Genomic DNA, 22,149 nt, shown 5'->3' on the forward strand with positions numbered 1-22,149 from the left:
TGCAGGCTAGTGCTGATTAAGGACTGGTGCGTGCTGAGGTGTGCTGGCTAATAGGAACCCGTGTGACAGCTCCAAGGCCTCTGAATCCCCAGGCTGGCCCCGATTCAGCTGCGAGTGGTCACTCAGATTCTTTCTCTTTGCGGCTCCAAACCCACCATGGCTTTTCCTGGTCCCCAAGGCCCTGCATGGACCCTGTGACTACCATGCCCACCTTTCCTTCCACCTGCCTCCCTGCTGTTCTGGGAGGCTGCCAAATATATCCCTACCTCAGTGCCTTTGCACCTGTTATGCCCACTGGCCAGGCTGCTCTTCCCTCCCCTCCTCTGTGTCTCTCAGGCATCAGCCTTTGGACAATCACCTCCTTCCTGTTTCTTGCCCTCCTCCCAGTCCTGACCCCAGTCCTCAGCTTTTACTACTTTCCTTTGCATGCTAGGGTGAGTGGCTCCCTCTATAAGCCTCAGGTTATTCTCCTGTAAACTGGGGCCAATCGTGGTGTGGCCTCATTTGCCCAGAGTCACCCAGGGAGCAGAAAAGCCTCGATTCAAACCTGGGCCGGCCTAATCTCAAGCTTTGTCCTTGCTCATATCAAGTGGAGGAAACACCAAGGGTCAGGGACAGTCTGGGGTCACTCAGTCACAGGAGCCGGGTGGGGCCAAACTGGGGCCTCCGCTATGTCACATTCCTGGGACGCCTGCCTCTTGCTGGCAAACTTCTCCAATCCCTAATACCCGCTTTTTCCAACTCAGTCCTGACCCCATGGGCTGAGAGCATTTGTGCCTGGCCGTGTCTGTACGCTCCCGTCAGGCCAGAGCTGAGGCCTTTCAGGAGCCTAGCATCAGCCAGCCAGGAGCACGGGGCCATGGCGCCCACATGCTGAGTTTCTGGAGCTGGCCCTCTGCCCTTGCCGTGCCTGATCCCCAGGAGGTGCCTCTTGCTGCCATTCACCCTCAGGACCTGCCGAGCTCTGCGATTTCAAAGGGCAGGCAAGATACTCCCACTTGCCCCTGAGGCCCATGTATTCTGGTAACTGCCCTGCCCAGGTCCGTGGCCCCTGTGGCCTTGGCTCATGTCGGGCTGGTTCACCTGTGAAATGGACCAGAGACATTCCGAGGCCCAGGTACTGTGCTGGGGGCTTCCTGCCCATGTCTCAATGCCGCAGCCCCTCACACACTCCTGAAACCTACAGAGCCCCCTGTGGCCTGGCCCCCATAGCCCCTATTATGAGGCTCAATCCCACCTCAGGGCCTTTGCTCTTGCTGTTCCTTCTGCTCATATAGCCCTTCCCTCACTCTTCACAAGCTCCTCTTTCAGGTCTAAGTTCAAATGTCCCCTCCACAGATGCCCCTTGGCCTGCCCCAACCGAAGCTGCCTAGTTCTCGCTCTCAGCCCCTCCCTTGTGCTTCTGATAATTCAGAATCATGACACACCGGTGAGTCCACAGCCGTCCTCCGCCTCCTTTCTGTAATGGGAGCTCCGTGAAGGTAGGGCTGCAGCCTGCAAGTGCAGGAACCCAGAGTGCGCCCCCATAAAGGAAAGTCTCCTATCCTTGCCTCTGGCCTCCAGCTTCTTGCTGACTTCCTCCCACAGTCCCTGCATGGTGTCTCAGGGGGCAGAAGGCCCTGCTCAGTTTTTTTGTGCATTGGCCTCTCCCAGGAAACTCTCCCCTCATGATCCTGAGCACCCTCTCCTTCCAGACTCGAAGCTTAGGAAGCTCCTCATTCTGGCCACCCCAGCTCACAGCACAGATGGGGAATCCAAGGCCAGGAGAGGTCCTGTTCATGCGGCCAGGCTCAGCATGTCCCTCCTCTGCTCACACACCAGCCACCGCTCCACAGCACCCCTCAGGAGAAAGCCCAGCTCTGGCTCAGCATTCAAGGCCCTGCCCGTGTGTGGCAAGATCCTTTCTTTTCAATCTTCACCTGATTCTCACTCACTCTTGGGTCTTGTCTTGGTTGCATTTCCTGGTATTGACTGTTGATACAGTCCCAGGACACATTAACTGCTATCAGAGACCAAATGTTTGCCACACGGAGCAGGTTAGCACATGAGGCTGCATGTGACTCCTACAGAGTGAGGGGACTCATATGCCTCGTATGGGAACATCATGGATCACTGTGCTCATTCTCTGTGGAGCAGGTGAACACCAGGAACCACTGACTACTGACAGAATACTAAGTGCAGTACCGGGAACAGGGACCTCCTAAGAGCTTAGATCAGGAACTGACAAACTTTTCCCAGAAAAAGTCAGATAATAAATAGTTGAGGCGGAGGGGGCGGAAGATGGCGGCGTGAGTAGAGCAGCGGAAATCTCCTCCCAAAACAACATATATCTATGAAAATATAACAAAGACAACCCTTCCTAGAATAAAGACCAGAGGACACAGGAGAATATCCAGACCACATCCGCACCTGAGAGAACCCAGCGTCTCGCGAAGGGGGTAAGATACAAGCCCCGGCCCCGCGGGAGCCGAGCGCCCCTCCCCCCAGCTCCCGGCGGGAGAAGAATAGGCAGAGCGGGAGGGAGACGGAGCCCAGGACTGCCGAGCACCCAGCCCCAGCCATCCGGGCCAGAGTGCAGGGCCCTCGATACTAGGGAAACAGGGCAGCAAGAACAGTGAGCAGGCACTGGAGGCTGGGCCACAGAGGACATAAGAAAAGCGCGCGACCATTTTTTTGCTTTTTTGCTGTTTTGTTTTGGCGAGCGCTTTTTGGAAGTCTTAAAGGGATAGGGACCCCAATACTAGGGAAACAGGGCAGAAAGACCGACCGGTGAGCAGAGGCCTGAGGCTGGCACCGGAGAATAAAGAAAAACGAACGACCACCTTTTTTTTTTAATTAAAAACTTTTTTTTTTTTTTTAATTAAAAAAAATTTTTTTTTCTTTTTTTTTGGTGGGCGTTGTTTTGTTTTGGCGGGTGCTTTTTGGAAGTCTTAAAGGGGCAGGGCGGGTCACTTAATCCAGAGGTAGGGAATCCGGGGATCTCTGGGCACCCTAACCCCTGGGCTGCAGGGAGCAGGGAGGCCCCTTACGGAGATAAATAGCCTCCCAGCAGCTCCTGCTCCAACGCGACTCCACCATTTTGGAGTAGCTGCCCGAGCCAGGCCACGCCCACAGCAACAGCGGAGATTAACTCCATAGCAGCCGGGCAGGAAGCAGAAGCCCTGTCTGCGTGCAGCTGCGCAGCACAAGCCACTAGAGGTCGCTGTTCTCCCAGGAGACGAAGGCCACAAACCAACAAGAAGGGAAGTTCTTCCAGCCGTCCCTCGTCCCAGCTCTGCAAACTATTCCTATCACCATGAAAAGGCAAAGCTACAGGCAGACAAAGATCACAGAGACAACACCAGAGAAGGAGACAGACCTAACCAGTCTTCCTGACAAAGAACTCAAAATAAGAATCATAAACATGCTGACAGAGATGCAGAGAAATACGCAAGAGATATGGGATGAAGTCCGGAAGGAGATCACAGATGCCAGAAAGGAGATCCCAGAAATGAAACAAACTCTGGAAGGGTTTATAAGCAGAATGGATAGAATGCAAGAGGCCATTGATGGAATTGAAATCAGAGAACAGGAACGCATAGAAGCTGACATAGAGAGAGACAAAAGGATCTCCAGGAATGAAACAATATTAAGAGAACTGTGTGACCAATCCAAAAGGAACAATATCCGTATTATAGGGGTCCCAGAAGAAGAAGAGAGAGGAAAAGAGATGGAAAGTATCTTAGAAGAAATAATTGCTGAAAACTTCCCCACACTGGGGGAGGAAGTAATCGAACAGACCACGGAAATACACAGAACCCCCAACAGAAAGGATCCAAGAAGGGCAACACCAAGACACATAATAATTAAAATGGCAAAGATCAAGGACAAGGAAAGAGTGTTAAAGGCAGCTAGAGAGAAAAAGGTCACCTATAAAGGGAAACCCATCAGGCTAACGTCAGATTTCTCAACAGAAACCCTACAGGCCAGAAGAGAATGGCATGATATATTTAATACAATGAAACAGAAGGGCCTTGAACCAAGGATACTGTATCCAGCACGACTATCATTCAAATATGACGGTGGGATTAAACAATTCCCAGACAAACAAAAGCTGAGGGAATTTGCTTTCCACAAACCACCTCTACAGAACATCTTACAGGGACTGCTCTAGATGGGAGCACTCCTAGAAAGAGCACAGCACAAAACACCCAACATATGAAGAATCGAGGAGGAGGAACAAGAAGGGAGAGAAGAAAAGAATCTCCAGACAGTGTATATAACAGCTCAATAAGCGAGCTAAGTTAGGCAGTAAGATACTAAAGAGGCTAACCTTGAACCTTTGGTAACCACGAATTTAAAGCCTGCAATGGCAATAAGTACATATCTTTCAATAGTCACCCTAAATGTTAATGGGTTGAATGCACCAATCAAAAGACACAGAGTAACAGAATGGATAAAAAAGCAAGACCCATCTATATGCTGCTTACAAGAAACTCACCTCAAACCCAAAGACATGTACAGACTAAAAGTCAAGGGATGGAAAAACATATTTCAAGCAAACAACAGTGAGAAGAAAGCAGGGGTTGCAGTACTAATATAAGACAAAATAGACTTCAAAACAAAGAAAGTAACAAGAGATAAAGAAGGACACTACGTAATGATAAAGGGCTCAGTCAAACAAGAGGATATAATCATTCTAAATATATATGCACCCAACACAGGAGCACCAGCATATGTGAAACAAATACTAACAGAACTAAAGGGGGATATAGACTGCAATGCATTCATTCTAGGAGACTTCAACACACCACTCACCCCAAAGGATAGATCCACTGGGCAGAAAATAAGTAAGGACACGGAGGCACTGAACAACACAGTAGAGCAGATGGACCTAATAGACATCTATAGAACTCTACATCCAAAAGCAGTGGGATATACATTCTTCTCAAGTGCACATGGAACATTCTCCAGAATAGACCACATACTAGGCCACAAAAAGAACCTCAGAAAATTCCAAAAGATTGAAATCCTACCAACCAACTTTTCAGACCACAAAGGCATAAAACTAGAAATAAACTGTACAAAGAAAGCAAAGAGGCTCACAAACACATGGAGGCTTAACAACACGCTCCTAAATAATCAATGGATCAATGACCAAATCAAAATGGAGATCCAGCAATATATGGAAACAAATGACAACAACAACACTAAGCCCCAACTTCTGTGGGACACAGCAAAAGCAGTCTTAAGAGGAAAGTATATAGCAATCCAAGCGTATTTAAAAAAGGAAGAGGAATCCCAAATGAATGGTCTAATGTCACAATTATCGAAATTGGAAAAAGAAGAACAGATGAGGCCTAAGGTCAGCAGAAGGAGGGACATAATAAAGATCAGAGAAGAAATAAATAAAATTGAGAAGAATAAAACAATAGCAAAAATTAATGAAACCAAGAGCTGGTTCTTCGAGAAAATAAACAAAATAGATAAGCCTCTAGCCAGACTTATTAAGAAGAAAAGAGAGTCAACACAAATCAACAGAATCAGAAATGAGAAAGGAAAAATCACGACGGACCCCACGGAAATGCAAAGAATTATTGGAGAATACTATGAAAACCTATATGCTAACAAGCTGGGAAACCTAGGAGAAATGGACAACTTCCTAGAAAAATATAACCTTCCAAGATTGACCCAGGAAGAAACAGAAAATCTAAACAGACCAATTACCAGCAACGAAATTGAAGCGGTAATCCAAAAACTACCAAAGAACAAAACCCCCGGGCCAGATGGATTTACCTCGGAATTTTATCAGACACACAGGGAAGACATAATACCCATTCTCCTTAAAGTTTTCCAAAAAATAGAGGAGGAGGGGATACTCCCAAACTCATTCTATGAAGCTAACATCACCCTAATACCAAAACCAGGCAAAGACCCCACCAAAAAAGAAAACTACAGACCAATATCCCTGATGAACGTAGATGCAAAAATACTCAATAAAATATTAGCAAACCGAATTCAAAAATACATCAAAAGGATCATACACCATGACCAAGTGGGATTCATCCCAGGGATGCAAGGATGGTACAACATTCGAAAGTCCATCAACATCATCCACTACATCAACAAAAAGAAAGACAAAAACCACATGATCATCTCCATAGATGCTGAAAAAGCATTTGACAAAGTTCAACATCCATTCATGTTAAAAACTCTCAGCAAAATGGGAATAGAGGGCAAGTACCTCAACATAATAAAGGCCATCTATGATAAACCCACAGCCAACATTATATTGAACAGCGAGAAGCTGAAAGCATTTCCGCTGAGATCGGGAACTAGACAGGGATGCCCACTCTCTCCACTGTTATTTAACATAGTACTGGAGGTCCTAGCCACGGCAATCAGACAAAATAAAGAAATACAAGGAATCCAGATTGGTAAAGAAGAAGTTAAACTGTCACTATTTGCAGATGACATGATACTGTACATAAAAAACCCTAAAGACTCCACCCCAAAACTACTAGAACTGATATCGGAATACAGCAAAGTTGCAGGATACAAAATCAACACACAGAAATCTGTGGCTTTCCTATATACTAACAATGAACCAACAGAAAGAGAAATCAGGAAAACAACTCCATTCACAATTGCATCAAAAAAAATAAAATACCTAGGAATAAACCTAACCAAAGAAGTGAAAGACTTATACTCTGAAAACTACAAGTCACTCTTAAGAGAAATTAAAGGGGACACTAACAGATGGAAACTCATCCCATGCTCGTGGCTAGGAAGAATTAATATCGTTAAAATGGCCATCCTGCCCAAAGTAATATACAGATTTGATGCAATCCCTATGAAACTACCAGCAACATTCTTCAATGAACTGGAACAAATAATTCAAAAATTCATATGGAAACACAAAAGACCCCGAATAGCCAAAGCAATCCTGAGAAAGAAGAATAAAGTAGGGGGGATCTCACTCCCCAACTTCAAGCTCTACTATAAAGCCATAGTAATCAAGACAATTTGGTACTGGCACAAGAACAGAGCCACAGACCAATGGAACAGACTAGAGAATCCAGACATTAACCCAGACATATATGGTCAATTAATATTTGATAAAGGAGCCATGGACATACAATGGCGAAATGACAGTCTCTTCAACAGGTGGTGCTGGCAAAACTGGACAGCTACAGGTAGGAGAATGAAACTGGACCATTGTCTAACCCCATATACAAAAGTAAACTCAAAATGGATCAAAGACCTGAATGTAAGCCATGAAACCATTAAACTCTTGGAAGAAAACATAGGCGAAAACCTCTTAGACATAAACATGAGTGACCTCTTCTTGAACATATCTTCCCGGGCAAGGAAAACAACAGCAAAAATGAGTAAGTGGGACTATATTAAGCTGAAAAGCTTCTGTACAGCAAAAGACACCATCAATAGAACAAGAAGGATCCCTACAGTATGGGAGAATATATTTGAAAATGACACATCCGATAAAGGCTTGACGTCCAGAATATATAAGGAGCTCTCACGCCTCAACAAACAAAAAACAAATAACCCAATTAAAAAATGGGCAGAGGAACTGAACAGACAGTTCTCCAAAAAAGAAATACAGATGGCCAACAGACACATGAAAAGATGCTCCACATCGCTAATTATCAGAGAAATGCAAATTAAAACTACAATGAGGTATCACCTCACACCAGTAAGGATGGCTGCCATCCAAAAGACAAACAACAACAAATGTTGGCGAGGCTGTGGAGAAAGGGGAACCCTCCTACACTGCTGGTGGGAATGTAAGTTAGTTCAACCATTGTGGAAAGCAGTATGGAGGTATATCAAAATGCTCAAAACAGACTTACCATTTGACCCAGGAATTCCACTCCTAGGAATTTACCCTAAGAACGCAGCAATCAAGTTTGAGAAAGACAGATGCACCCCTATGTTTATTGCAGCACTATTTACAATAGCCAAGAATTGGAAGCAACCTAAATGTCCATCAATAGATGAATGGATAAAGAAGATGTGGTACATATACACAATGGAATACTACTCAGCCATAAGAAAAGGGCAAATCCAATCATTTGCAGCAACATGGATGGAGCTGGAGGGTATTATGCTCAGTGAAACAAGCCAAGCGGAGAAAGAGAAATACCAAATGATTTCACTTATCTGTGGAATATAAGAACAAAGGAAAAACTGAAGGAACAAAACAGCAGCAGAATCACAGAACTCAAGAATGGACTAACAGGTACCAAAGGGAAAGGGACTGGGGAGGATGGGTGGGTAGGGAGGGATAAGGGGGGGAGAAGTAGGGGGGTATTAAGATTAACATACATGGGGGGGTAGGAGAAAAGGGAGGGCTGTACAACACAGAGAAGGCAAGTAGTGATTCTACAACATTTTGCTATGCTGATGGACAGTGACTGTAAAGGGGTTGATAGGGGGGACCTGGTATAGGGGAGAGCCTAGTAAACATAATATTCGTCATGTAAGTGTAGATTAGTGATACCAAAAACAAAGCAAAAAAAAAAAAAAAGGGCAGTTCCTGTGTGGTAACCTCCAACGAGTTCTACACAAGGGTATAAAGGGCATATAAAAGTGTAGGCAAAGGGTCTGTTTGTGTTTATACAGAGGATCAAAGCCTAATTGGGCTACCCCGAAAATGAACTAAGATACGATATGAAAAAGAACTTCCAACATCTGCACTCTCTGGAAGACTCATGCCAGAAGATGATCATCAAAAAACCCCAACAAAGATCCACGCACTGCTACAGCTGTAGATGCACTCATCCCACCAGTTCCTGGACTTGCCATGGGAATGAGGAAGGAGATATCTAAGCTGGCCTGTGCATACAGTAAAACAACAAATTTGACTGGATCTATACTGTTGGAACTCAACCAAGAATTTGGAGAAGTGCAAATTGTAGCGCTCCAAACTCTTACAACTACAGACTATTTACTGTTAAAAGAACATATGGCATGTGAACAGTCCCCAGGAATGGGTTGTTTTAATTTGTCTGATTTCTCTCAGACTGTTCAAGTTCAGTTGGACAATATCCACCATATCATAGATAAGTTTTCACAAATGCCTAAGGTGCCTTAATGGTTTTCTTGGTTTCACTGGAGATGGCTGGTAATTACAGATATGCTTTGGTTATGTAACTATACTCCTATTATGTTAATGTGTGTGCGCAATTTAAGTAGTAGCTTAAAACCTATATATGCTGAAGTTACTCTACAAGAAGATATGTCAAAGAAATAATCAATCTTCCCATGTTTTCTTCCGCCTGCTACTTCTATAGCTTTTCTTCTTCCTTCCTAATTACAACCCTTAAATAGAATTCGTGTCTCATATCAAATTTACCGAGTATCATAACTCCTCCAAGTGGTAAAGACACCTCAAGACAAATGCTGGGCATAGAAGCCACAGGGCATAAATATGCAAAGAAGTAAAAAGCTAACCTTTTCAAACAATAAGGCTTCCCTCTCACTTACCAACTTCACATTTCCCTGTATGGCCCCAGAAGATGACTGGTTAGCCAGAGACGGGTAAGATTCCTCAAGGGAGGAACAACCTAAGACAGGCACAGTCGCAGGGGGGCCATCAGGTGAGAAATTGGGGATCAACAGAGGTGAGGCTTAGAACCTCACCCCCCCCTGTTCTGAGAGAAATCTTCTGCATACGTCTATGTTTTATTGCCCTGGTCTAGCTTGGATTAACACATAGTCTACAGGCACACACCTGATCATCTACATTTGCTCTCTTACAACACTAAACTATGTTTTCTACCTATACCTTGTATCTACCTACCACTTCAGCATTTTATTAAAAATAATAATAATAAAGAGAGAAATGTGGTATCCACATATAAATCAAGTATAAAAACCAAATGAGTATTCATATTTGAACTGACTGTTTATAGTTCATAATGCATGAGCAAAACCGAAAGTTTCTGTGATGACTGCCCTTGTACTGTTCACTATGTAACTTATTCATTATGTAAGAATTTGTTCTCCATGTAAGAACTTGTTTGTTATGCCTCAGAAGATTGGAGACTGACAAAAATTAGGCTTGGGGTGGATTAATGATTGTGCATTGAGCACTGACTCCCATATACAGAATTTTATTGTCGTTAACAACCATTTGATCAATAAATATGAGAGATGCCCTCACAAAAAAAAAAAAAAAAAAAAAAGGACAGACTTCCAATGGTAAAATAAATAAGTAACCGGGATGTAATGTATAGCATAAGGAATATAGTCAAGATATTGTAACAGCTTGGTAGGGTGATAGCTGGAACCTAGAATTATGTATATAAATGTTCTACCATTGTGTTGTACACTTGAAACTAATGTAATGTAATACTGTGCGTCAACTACCCTTCAATAAAAAATAAATAAATAAATAAATAAATAAATAGTTGAGGCTTTAGAGGCCATATAATCTCTGTCCCAACTGCTCAACTCAGCCATAAACAATACACAAGTGAGGGGGCATGGCTGTGTCCCAAGGAAACCTTATTTGTGGACACAGAAATTTGAATTTCATCTGGTGTTCATGTGTCACAAATCTTCCTTTGGTATGTTTCCAAACATTGAATAGTGTAAAAGCCATTTCTAGGTGGTGGCCAGGGCTGTGGTTTGCCAGCCCCCCCAGATGAGGCTCCTGATGGGAAACAAAATGTCAGGATTCATTGTTTACAAAGTATCCGAGCTCTGTTTATAGTGCTTCCAGGTCTCCAGCTAAGAAATACTAGGGTGGGTTGATGATTAACAGTGTCTGATCCTTGACAAGTAACAGGTATCAGGGCTTGATGTTTACAAAGGATCAGGGCAGAGCAGGCATAATGGCTAATGGGGTGTCAGGAGCTGGGTTTCGGTTGGACCCAGCCCCCCCCCCCCCGCTCCCTGCACCGCACTGACCAGGTGGGGCGCTGCTGCTCTTGCTCAGAAAACTGTTTACCAAGTATCCAGTGACAGGGACCAGTGGCAGGGTATCAAGTCACAGCACCATCACACCAAGATTTGGGCCCTCTGACAACACCTCTAGACACCGGCTGTTTACAGGGAACCAGCTGCCCTATTTCCAGATGCTGGAGTCCAGACAGCCGGTGGGACAGGCTTCTCTGCGATGCCAGCAGAGGGCCCTGGGCCTGGGGACACCCTCCTCAAAATGAGAAAAGTGCTCCTAACCCAGGCAAAGGGGGGCTTTTGCTCATTCAGGGCCCCCATACTCAGGCTGGGCTCCTGGGAGGCAGGAAATGAGCGCTGAAGGCATTGGGTCCCGTAGTCTGGCTTGTATTCGGCCTCTGCTCATCCCTGGCTGTACCACCTTGAGCACATCACTTACCCTCTCTGGGCCTCTACTTCCTTATCTGCAAAATGGGCATGAGATGGATCACAGGTGCCAGACAAAATACGGGATACCTAGTTAGCCTTGGCTATCAGATAAACAATGAACTGTGTTTGGTTTTCTTTTTTTAGTGTAAGTATATTGCATGCAATACTTGGGATATAATAATACTAAAAAATGTATTGGCTGTTACCTGAAACTCATAATTAATTGGGTGCCTAGATGTTTATTTGCTAAGTCTGGTCCCCTGATGATGAAACTTCCCTGACAGGTGAAACTATATGAAATTCAAATTTCAGTGTCCATAAATAAAGTTTTATTGGGACACAGCATGACCACTGTATATTGTGACACTATCCTTGCCTCTGCCAGGAGCTCATGGGGATGGGTCCAAGTAAGGTCTGACAGCTGGCTCGTAAGTGTATTGTCTGTCTCTAGGAAACAGGCCCTGGGTGACAAGAATGAGTTGCACAAGAATGTCAGCAAGAAGCTCCAGACCGCAGGGGTCCTGCAGGAAGAGTGCCAGGGTTCTTCATTCACAGCATGTCCCCAGCACCCAGAGCCCGGCCTGATGCCCTGCAGGGATCAGTAAAAGTTGTTGCATGAACGAAAGATGGGACTTAATAAATAGTTACTAAACTCAAAGACTGAGTCCACCATTCTTTATTAAATACTTACTGTGTGCCAGATACCCCACTCCCTGCCTGCCCAGGGCTCCTCATCAACAAGGGAGATGAATACTAATCCAAATATCACCATGAATGCAAAATTACAACCTGGACAAGATCTGCCAAAGGGAGACACCAGGGCTAGGACCTCCTGCATGGGGTCTTGGAAGGTTTCCTGGAGGATGTGACACCTGACAGAGACCTGGAAGAAGAGATTTGTAGGTACAAACGGGTTAGAGGGTCCTAGGCAGAGGGCACAGCATGTGCAAAGGGCCTGGAGTGGGAGTGAGCACCATATGAGGAGCTGTCTTTGTGTCGCCTCCAACAGCCTTGACAATCTGCAGGTTCCAGCAGACACAGCTGAGCTTAGGATGGCCAGGGCTGCCTGGCAAGTACAGGATGTGCTCCTTCAACCGCTCACAAGGGCAAAGACAAAAGCCCATCCAGCACTTCCTGGGTGCAGGTGGGTGCCAGATGAACAGTGCCCAGTACTGCTATGCCCTGGAATTTCCTAAGCCACCTGCCTAGTGGGTGGACCCTTCTCTCCCTCATTGTTGTAACTGCGTCATGGGCTGTGGGACAGGAGGAATGGGACAGGGCCCCAGGATGCTGGGTGGGGTGGAGTCAGGACAGACAGAAGAGCTTTGGGACAGCCAGCCGGGAACCCTCAGGACAGAACCAAGGCTGGGATGGCAACAATAGCAACCGCAGTAATAATAATAGCCTAGGGGCTACAAGTGCCAGGAGAGGCATCATTTAATAGCTTCCAGGATGGTCCCATAGCATCCCTACTTTACAGACAGGGAAACAGAGTCCCGAGGTGAAGCTGCTAGCTGAGGGCTCGAGGTCGACTCCAGGACTAAGGGGTCTTAGTTGGGCAGTTAAGACAAAAATCCCACAGCATGAGTGGCCTAAACAACAAACATTTTATTTCTCACAGGTCCGGAGGCTGGGAAGCCCTGGATCAAGGTACAGGTAGAGAAAGCCAGGGAGAGAAGAGAGAGACAGGGAGGGACAAAGACACAGAGATAAGGAAAAAGAGAGATAGTGGAGAGATGGGGAGAGAGAGACCAGGGAGAGACAGACACAGGGAGAGCTCCTGGGCCTTTAATCCCATCTCCCAGGTCCGGCCTGGACCCCTCCCCAGGCCCCAACCCGGCAGATGCCTATCCTACATACATACAGGGAAACTGAGGCCCCGAGCTGCCAACCTGCATGTGGGCCCTGAGGATGGAGTGCAGGGAGGGGCCCAAAGGCTGCAGAGGAGGAACAGAAGGGCCTGGGCTGCCCCGTGGGTTTTGGAGCCAGGCTTGTTCTGTAGGAAGAATCCCACATCTTGGATGGGGAATGTGACCTTGGGATTCACAGGGACCTAATAAGATAGAGGGGGAAGGCAGGGGTGGAAATGGGGTCAGCACCGCCTGGGTTACTGTGAATCTGGGGACAGCCCGTGGGTCACCGCATTCTTGAGATTTTCCCTGACACAAAATGTTTTAAAAATAACCTCTGGGCTCCTGAGGGCTGATCTCAGGACTAATGTCCAGGATCCAGGGACATTTCAGCAGCTCCTGGAGACCAGGTCAGAGGTGCTGGAGGAAACCCAAGGATGTCCGAGGCCTGAGACAAGAGGCAGCAGGCTGCCTCAAGGCGGAAGCCAGAGATTCTGCTCTGAGCATCCTCCTGCCATGGAGGAACCATGGGCGCGTGCCGCACCAGCCCCCCGAAGCTGGAGTACCCCACTGGTGGACCCCCTCCTCACTCTTGGGTGGGCCCGTTCAGTGCACAGAGCAATCTGCCTCCCCAGGGCTGACTTCCCGGTGATGCTGAGGGAAGCCCAGACACAGGAAGTGAGGGGGTTTTGAGGAGACTTGGGGTGTCACCCCATTCCCCAAGACCCGAGCACTGGGGCTGGCCTTATCACTGATATGCCTGAGCAATGGGGCTACCACCCAAATGAGCAGCTCTGGAGAGACCCAGCATTTAACCAGGAAAAAAAATCTCTGAACTATGGCCTCTACCCAGAGTGGGAACAGAAGGGCAGACAGATAGCCAGGAGCTTAAAATGAACTTGACGTTCATCCCCAAACAGGAAGGGGAAGACGCCGGCCGTGTGAAAGTGGGTTCATCCAAAAAAAAGCCTCATAGTGGGAAGAGGAATAAATGACAGCTCTAAAATTTATCTGGAAGGTCAGAAGATTGGAAATAGCCAGGACACTTCTACAGTAGAACAGGGCGGTGTTACCTGTCCTACCAGACACTGGGGCCCATTACAAAGCCTGTAATTAAGTCAGAAATATTGGCACAGGGAGAGGCATGTTGACCAACTGATGGGAATTAACTGCTTACAGACACCCTATGCAGGTCAGGAATTGGCTCCAAGATGGAGAGGGTCTGTGTCCCAGCAGCGGGGAAGGGGAAGCTATTCCACAAAAGGACCTGGGAAGTGAGAGTCCATGTTGAAAACAATTAAATTGGATCCTTAGGTCGCATCACACACAGCACTCGAAGCCATGTAAGTGAAGGAGTTATGTACAAAAAATAATAAAGAAAGCTTAAACATCTTGGTAATGGACTGGAAGTCGGGACAAAGAAAATATACAAATGAGAAACAGAAGGAATAATCAGAAAACAAAAAATAAAATGGTGAAATCTAGCCCTCTGAGATCAATAATCACATTAAATGTAAATCATTTTAAGGAATGAAAAGAGAGACTGGCAAAGTGGATTTTCAAAAAAAACATGACCCAGCAATATGTTGTTAGCAAGAAACCCCCTTCAAATATAATGATATGAGTAGGTTGAAAATGGAAAAGTGGAAAAAGATATCCCATACATACATTAATTTTAAAAAAGAAAAAAAAGAGCAGTAGCAGCAATATTAATACCAGATGCAAACTTCAGAGCAGAGTAAATTACCAGGGACAGAGGCTAATACTGTATAATGATAAAAGGGCCAATCCACCAAGAAGACACAGCATTCCTGAATGTGTCTGCATCAACCAACAGGCCTGCAAAATATATGAAGCAAAATCTGACAGAACTGAAAGGAGAGATCAGCAAGGATATAGAACTCAAGACCACCATCAACAGAATCTAATTGATGTTTATAGAGCACCCCATACAATAACTGCAGAATACCCATTCTTTCCAAGCTCCCGTGGAACACTTACCAAATAGACCATACCCTCAATCACAAAACAAACCTCAGCAAATACCAGATAATTGAAATCAGAAGTGAGTGTGTTCTCTGACCACAATGGAATCAATAACAAAAATAACAGGAAAATCCCTAAACACTTGGAAACTAAACAACATACCTCATCCATCAAAGAGCAAGTCTTAGGGCAAATAAAAAAATACACTGAACTGAATGAAAATGAAACTACAATGTATTGAAATTTGTAGAATATGATATATGGAAACTAAAAACAAACGAAACAGAGATAGACTCATAAACACAGAGAACAGGCTGGTGGTTGCCATAGGGAGGGAAGAATGGAGGGATGGACAGAACAGGTGAAGGGGATAAAGAGGTACAAACTTCCAATTACAAAACAAGTAAGCCACAGGGATGAAAAGTACAGTATAGGGCACATAGTCAATAATCATATTATATTATTGATATATTGTTATAAATAAATAATACTGTAATAACTTTGTGTGGTGACAGATGGTAACTACATTTATTGTGGTGAGCATTTTTAATGTATATTACTGTTGAATCACTGTTGTACACCTAAAACTAATATAATATTGTGTCAACTATACTTCAATAAAAACTGATCCTATGATGCAAGTGAAATAGCTCCTATGATTTTAAAAAAAAGAAACAGAAAAACCAATAGTGAAAATCAATAAAACAAAAAGCTGGTTCTTTGATAAGATCAATAAAACTGACAAACCTCTAACAAGATCGACAAAGAAAAAAGACACAAATTAGCAATATCAGAATGAAACAAAGGATATCATTGCAGACCCTACTGACATCAAAAGGGTAATAAAGGAATACTAGCAACTATACACACATAAATTTGACAACTTAATTGAAATGGACAAATTCCTTGGAAATCACAAACAACCACAATACACCCAGTTTGAACTAAATCATTTGCATAGCTCCAAACTTTTAAGGAAATTCAATTTGCAATTAAAAAAAAAAAGTCTCCAGGCTCAGATAACTTCACTGGATAATTAAACCAAGTGTTTAAAAAATAATTAACACCAATTCTAGACCATCTCTCCCAGAAAACAAAAAAGGGAAAACTTCCCAAGTTATATGAGAAAGCTTTTAAGAAGATACCAAAACAATACAAAGACAGTATGAAAAAAAGAACACTACAGTTCTCATAAAAATAGCTGCAAAATCTTTAGCAAGATATTAGCAAACAGAATGCAGCAATATATAAAAACTATTATACACCATGACCAAGTGGAGTTTATTCTGGGGATGCAAGACTGGTTGAAAAAAATCAATCCATGTAATTCACCATATTAACAGGCTACAGAATCCACAAAAATAAGAACACTATTAGAGCTAGTAAATGAGTTCAAGGTTGTAGGATACAAGATCAACATACAAAACTCAATTGTATTTCTATACATGTGCAAAGAACAATCTTAAAAATAATTAAGAAAATTCCACTTACAAAGGCATCAAAGTAAAATACTTAGAAATAAATTTAACAGAAGTATAAGACTTATATGCTGAAAACCACAAGACATCAAGAGAGATTAAACACGTAAATAACTATAAAGACATCCCCGTGTTCACTGAATATAATACTTAATATGGTTGATGGCAATCCTCCACAAATGGATCTACGGAATCAATGCAATCCCTATCAAAATCTGTGCAGAAATGAGTTAACATAACAGGCCTGAGAGCGCTATTCTTTGATAATCCGGCTGGCAAACTGGGGCCTTGACTAGGATCTGGGAACTGGGGGAGGGCTCCCACCACCCTAACTGATAAGAGTAGCTCACTGTGCCTTAACTGTGCAAACAATATGATTTGTGGTAATCAGCTTTTCTAGTGGGAGTTTGGGTTTTCGTGTGTGCAAAGAAGAGGGTGTCTGCATGACCAGCCCCCAATAAAAACCCTGGGCCTTGAGGCTCCAATGAGATTCCCTCACAAACAACATTTCACACATATTGTCACAACTCTTTACTGGGAAAATTTATGCTGAAAGAAGGCAGTCATAAAAGACCACATATCGCATGAATCCATTTATATTACATGTCCAGAACAGGCAAATCTGTAGAGACAGAAAGTAGATTAGTGGTTGCCTAATGCTGGGGAGGGATAGAATTGGGGGAGCCTGGGGTATGATAACTAAGGGGTATGAAAAGTATAGGATATGAGTTTTCTTCTTTTGGTGACAAAAATGTTCCAAAATTGAATATGGTGATGGCTGCACAATTCTGTGAACATACTACAAATCATTGAATTGTACACTTTAAATGGGTGAATTATGTGACATTTGGATTATTTTTCAATAAAGTGATGAAAAAAAGTGGCAAATAAAATATATTGGTTCTTTAAGAAATTCTGTTGAAGAGTGGCAAGAAAAGACTCGGAGGAACCAGTTAGGAAATTACTGCAATAAGCTAGGCAGTTTGCACCAAGGTGGTCAAACATTCTTGGTCAAGCACTTCTATCACTTCTATATGGTTCTAGGAAAAGCAGTTACTGAACAACCATTACCACCAATTTCTTTCTTGTTTTAAAATTGAGATATAGTTGATACATGAGTTTCAGGTGTACACATTAATTTTCAATTACGTACATACCCTAAAGCACTTACTAATTGATATACATGAACCTAGTGCTCTCCCTCACAGAGTAAATGGAAATAAGTAAAACACAATCCTCCTCCACAAGCATTTCTGTGTTCAGAAAAACAAAGCTCATAATGAAATAACTACAACACAAGGCAAAATGTGGCGAGTGGCAAAGTGAGGTGAACATAAAATTGCCAGAGGTCTCAGAGGACCCATGCTGTTGAACATGCTATTCGTGTTAACACCGTCACCACTGTCACAGTCACCCCAGCACCAGCCAGGAGTGATTACTAAGCGTCTGAGTGCAGGAGCCACTGTTGGGCTCTTTAAGGGGTTGGACAATCACTGCTCTCCTCGCACCTGTACACATCTCCATGTGACGGCTATTAAGGAAATGTACGAATAAGTATGCAAAAATGCCGTTTTAGGAATGGAAAGGGATTCTAACAGAAGGAATCATTAATTACCCTTTTCATTTGAGGAATGCCTTGGCACAATCGGCTTTTGTCGGGGGTGATCCTGGGCTGCGGAGACACGCGCTTTCCGAGTAGCCACGAACTCCTAGTGGCCACGTGAACTCCACACCCAAGTCTTCCGCCTTGACTTGAAAGCAGCAGGCACAGAGGGTCTAAGCCTGATGCCCCCACGGGACGAGGCCGCTTTAGTGTCCGGAAGCCCAGGGGGGCCCTTGAGGCTGTGCGCGGAGGGGAGGATGCCTGCAGGCGCTGGGCGGGAACCCGAAACCGGAGACCCTTCCTCCCCTCTGGCTGACATCCATTCACTGAAAAAGGTAGAATCCGGACGGAAGGATGATATTTTTTTGCCAGGTAATGCTATATTTAAGTATGTCCTGTCACATGTTTTCTGACAGGAAAAAATCCCATTAACTGCCCGCTTCCCTCAGCCCCATCTCCAGCTCCGACGGATGATGTATGTATATAATATATACGGCAAAAGGCTCTTCCAATACCTAGAAAAAATAAGTTTTACCTCTAACAAGCCATACACGGATCGGAACAGCTGTGCATTGGAAAGTAGGTTCCCACCCTTTGGAAACGTAAACAAGAACACGCATGACGCGCGGCGGGAGAGGAGACCAGCCGCTTCAGAACAGCCGTCACAGCAAAACCGCCTCAGACGGACGCCGCCGGGAGAAGCAGCCTCAGGGCCGCGCATGCGCTCGGGGCCTCCGGCCCGCGCCATTCCCACCCGCAGGGGCAGCGGGGGCTCAGCACGCCGGTCAGCCAGACCGGAAACCGCCACGGGGCGCCAAAAGATCGGAGGACATGCTCTTGGCACTTTTCTTCAGGGAATTGCTCTTTCGCATCTCGGGACTCTAGAAGAAAAGGCATACTAAGGTCTGCGTACACAGTTACCCCGCCTCGTAGACGGTGGTAGCAACGAGTGCCTGATCCCCAGCCTACGGTCCGCCGAGTGGCTTCTCTGTGCCCCAGCGACCCATTAATAAAACGGGGGTTAAGACAGTGCCTAATTCATAAGGCTGTGTGGGAATTAAATGAGATAATGCGTGTACTTATCAACACCAGGCGATTTTTCAGGCCATACCCCAGAGCAGCTAAGTTAGAAACTCTGGGATGCAGCCCAGCTGCCAGTTTTAGCCCATCTGGGTGATTCTGAGGCACATGAACTGTGAGAATTATTGCTCTAAGAAGGCTACCCGCTGAAACAGCTAACCAGCTTTCTTTGTCACTATTACAGATTCCATGACTCCGCGGCTTCTTAAATATGTTTCCTGCTTGAAATTCTAAGAGCGTCATTTGTTTCTTGAGCCCAGTTGTGAGGCCAGTATTGTGGGCCAGATACAATAAGCAAGGAGAGATTGCCTGGAGTCTTTCAATGTAGGTGATCCAGCAATAGAAGTTAACTCTAAAAGGCCAGATCTAGTAAATGTCAGGTGCATTACACAAACAATAAGCAAATGTTCTAGGAAATCAGAGGAATTTCCCAATCTGAGGGAGAGGAGCCTAACCTGAAATGGCCACTGCCAAGCAAAGCCCACCCCTCAAAAACAGCTTTAAGTCATTTTGTACAGCCAGGCAATAGAACAGGCCATAGCTGCCTGATTAAGCCCCTGCCTTAAAAAGAAACCCCAACATATGTAAAGTCCTCTTTCCTTCAACAGATGACCTCTGAAATAAAAAAATGAGAATGTTTATAAGTTTCTAAAGTCCTTTATTTTCTCCCTCCACAGCTTCAATAACACAAAGGTTTATATCAGAGTAGGACGCCACCCTTTTGTGCTGCAGGCTGGGGACAGGATGTGGGGTCAGGGCTGGGGACACTTTGGGAGTCCAGGGAAGGATGGCCAGGGCTGGGCAGCAATGGGGGTCAAGTTTGACAATGGCTGGTGATGGGGGCCATCTCCCTCACCTAATTGGCGGGACTCCTGGGACACTTCACTTGCCTTTTCTCCTGTTTCCTGGGGAACAAGGAACGGTTACTTGTCTTCTTGCCATTGGGCTGTAGCAGGTCTTTATGTATTGTAAATACATGTCCTTTGTTGAGGTATGACTTGCAAGAATTTGCTCCAAGTCCACGTGTGGCTTGACTTTTTTTTCCTCAACATGACTCACGAGAGAAATGGAAGTGAAATGTAGGTGGAAAACATAGATAATGCACATGAGAATGGCTAAAATTAAAAACCTGAATGAGAGAAGACATGAACGTAGTATCAGAGTCCCAGGTTATTGTGTGGAGAGGGGGCAGTATGGGGGCAGCTGCGTACCCGGCCGGCTGCACAAGGCAGGAGGCACTCAGCAACAGCATCGGCTAACAGGTTCCCAGCAGGAAGGACCAGCGCTGGTACTCACAGCACAGAATGAACTGAAGAACTGGCAGGGGCAGGGCCAGGACAGGCTGACTCCTGGGAGCTGTAGGCTCACCTGTTCACTGAACCGAAACCTCAGTGAGGCCCAAGTTGGCTTGAGTTTCTCTCATAGGATTCTGAAAGTGGTAACAAGTGTAGCAGCAGCAAGGGGAGCAGCCTGGAAGGTAAAGTGGAGGCCCTGGGCTTGCAAGCACTGCCCCCTCGGCTCCTGAGGCCTCTGTGGAGGGAGTGGGGCAGTGGGTCTGGACATAAAGGCATCTTGTGAGTCCCCTCTTCTCATTTCCCCAACTTGTTCATGTGCTAGAAGTGGGGGAGGGGCTCTTGAGAAAATTCTGCATGTGAGTATTAAATGCAAGGCTGCCGACTCCAGGCAGTTGCAAGGAGACACTCCCTTGCTGATTCTAACAGCAACATGTGCAGAATATGAACACATAAGACAGTCCACTGGAAATCTGCACCGCAGATGGCAGTTCCTGTCTTGTCAGCCAGCGCTGATATTCCAAGAAACGCTTAGAGCTGTGTTTTTCAACTTGTGCCTATCTTCAAGAAATAAAGTCAGCTCTCCCTCAAGGTATTTCATGATCTGTTTTGGGACTGCTGTTAAGGGAATATAACAGTAATAAATGAATTTGTAATAGAAGAAAAGGGGAATCAAATCTTTGTTCAAAACTGAACATTAACATTTACTGGAAAGTGAACTCAAACAGCCCCAGAAACTTTGTCCACTAATGGGCGGGGTTGGGTGGGGCAGCAGTTTCTTCTCCAGATTTTCTTAGTCTGAGGGTCAGAGTTAAAGCTGAAAGCTGATTTTGTTCAACCCTAAGCATCCAGTCCCTGGGGACTGAGGAGCAGCAGAAAAGAAAAACACAAAGCTAGTGAATTGGCGCAGAAATGTCTGCTTGGACCCTTGCAAGCTGCCACTTCATGTGTCTGCACCCCACCCTCTCTCCTACCATTTCCCCTCGAAAAGCCCTGACCGCTTGTGTGTCAGGAGGACGGTGGTTCTTCAAGGCAGGAGCCTGCCACTCCCTCATTTGCTAGCAAGTCAGTAAACTATTCTTTCCTTTCCTCAAAACCTTGTCATTGTGTTTTGTGGTTTGACCTCAGGGATGAGGACAGGGTCTTGGTATCAGGAGCAGCACCCCCCACCCTGACCAAGTGCCCGCAGTGCTGCTCCTTCAGTGTCAAGAGGCCACCTGGCTGAGTTGTCAGGGACGCAGAGCTCCCGGCTTCCTCCTTGCTAGCCACAGGGGACTGTCGGCAAGGAATTCATGCTGTGTGGCAGGTCAAGTACAAGCCTCTAGAACTCCCTCTAAAGTATACATTGAAAGCAGTACTGCCTTCCAGGAGAGGTTACAGATGTCACCACCAAGGATTTGAAAGATGTCAGGGTGGCGATTTCCACATACCCTTATTGAAGTCACTCATTTGGCCTACTCAGAAAAGGCTTGAATCTTGGAGATGACATGATGTTCACCATAATCGGAGTGTCTCAAATTGCAGTTCCT

At 45.2% G+C, this 22,149-nt stretch overlaps 1 long non-coding RNA gene across 1 annotated transcript; it reads left to right on the forward strand.

Annotated features, from left to right (window-relative positions):
- Positions 1 to 10,977: 10,977 nt before the first annotated feature.
- LOC130680087 (uncharacterized) lies at positions 10,978 to 11,989 on the forward strand. Its single transcript, XR_008993100.1, has 2 exons — positions 10,978 to 11,476; positions 11,783 to 11,989. It is a non-coding gene; the product is annotated as an uncharacterized LOC130680087 (long non-coding RNA).
- Positions 11,990 to 22,149: the final 10,160 nt, after the last annotated feature.

This window comes from Manis pentadactyla, chromosome 12 (assembly GCF_030020395.1).
Source record: "Manis pentadactyla isolate mManPen7 chromosome 12, mManPen7.hap1, whole genome shotgun sequence".
In the NCBI taxonomy this organism is placed as follows: domain Eukaryota; kingdom Metazoa; phylum Chordata; class Mammalia; order Pholidota; family Manidae; genus Manis; species Manis pentadactyla.